The following is a 1499-nucleotide window of genomic DNA, read 5'->3' as shown; positions in this document are numbered from 1 at the left end:
ACCAGAGGTTCTTTTATTCTTGAGGAAAGTTTTTGCTATCCTAGGTTTTTTTTTTTTTTTAATTCCAGATGAATCTGCAGATTGCCCTTTCTAATTTGTTGAAGAATTGAGTTGGAATTTTGATGGGGATTGCATTGAATCTGTAGATTGCTTTTGCCAAGATAGCCATTTTTACTATATTGATTCTGCCAATCCATAAGCATGGGTGATCTTTCCATCTTCTGAGATCATCTTTAATTTCTTTCTTCAGAGACTTGAAATTTTTATTATACAGATTTTTCACTTTCTTAGTAAGGTATTTGATATTATTTGTGACTATTGAAAAGGGTGTCTTTTCCCTAATTTCTCCTCAGTCTGTTTATCCTTTGTGTAGAGAAAGACCATTGACTTGTTGGAGCTAATTTTATATCCAGCTAGTTCATTGAAGCTGTTTGTCAGGTTTAGTAGTTCTCTGGTGGAATTTTAGGGTCATTTATATACACTATCATATCATCTGCAAAAAGTGATATTTGACTTCTTACTTTCCAATTTGTATCCCTTTTATCTCCTTTTGTTGTCGAATTGCTCTGGCTAGGACTTCAAGTACAATATTGAATAGGTAGGGAGAAAGTGGGCAGCCTTGTCTAGTCCCTGATTTTAGTGGGATTACTTCCAGCTTCTCTCCATTTACTTTGATGTTGGCTACTGGTTTGCTGTAGATTTCTTTTATCATGTTTAGTATGTGCCTTTAATTCCTGATTTTTCCAAGATTTTTATCATGAATGAGTGTTGGATTTTTTTCAAATGTTTTCTCTGCATCAAATGGGATGATCATGTGATTTTTGTCTTTGAGTTTGTTTATATAATGGATTATGTTGATGGATTTCTGTATATTAAACCATCCCTGCATCCCTGGAATGAAACCTACTTGGTCAGGATGGATGACTGTTTTGATGTGTTCTTGGATTCAGTTAGCGAGAATTTTATTGAGTATTTTTCAACGATATTCATAAGGGAAATTGGTCTGAAATTCTCTATCTTTTTTGGGTCTTTTTGTGGTTTAGGTATCAGAGTAATTGTGGCTTCATAGAATGAATTAAGTAGCATACGTTCTGCTTCTATTTTGTAGAATAATTTGTTAAGAACTGGAATTAGATCTTCTTTGAAGGTCTTATAGAACTCTTCACTAAACCCATATAGTCCTGGGCTTTGTTTGGTTGGGAGAGTATTAATGACTGCTGCTGTTTCTTTAGGGGATATAGGACTGTTTAGATCATTAACCTGATCCTGATTTAACTTTGGTACCTGGTATCTGCCTAGAAATTTGTCCATTTCATCCAGGTTTTCCAGTTTTGTTGAGTATTGCCTTTTGTAGATGGATCTGATGGTGTTTTGGATTTCTTCAGGATCTGTTGTTTTGTCTCCCATTTCATTTGTGATTTTGTTAATTAGGATGCAGTCCCTGTGCCCTCTAGTGAGTCTGGTTAAGGGTTTATCTATCTTGTTGATTTTCTCAAAGA

The sequence above is a fragment of the Mus caroli genome, unplaced genomic scaffold, assembly GCF_900094665.2.
Source record: "Mus caroli unplaced genomic scaffold, CAROLI_EIJ_v1.1 scaffold_11736_1, whole genome shotgun sequence".
NCBI lineage: Eukaryota > Metazoa > Chordata > Mammalia > Rodentia > Muridae > Mus > Mus caroli.
The sequence above is the reverse complement of the archived record's forward strand: the minus strand, read 5'-3'. Positions refer to the sequence as shown.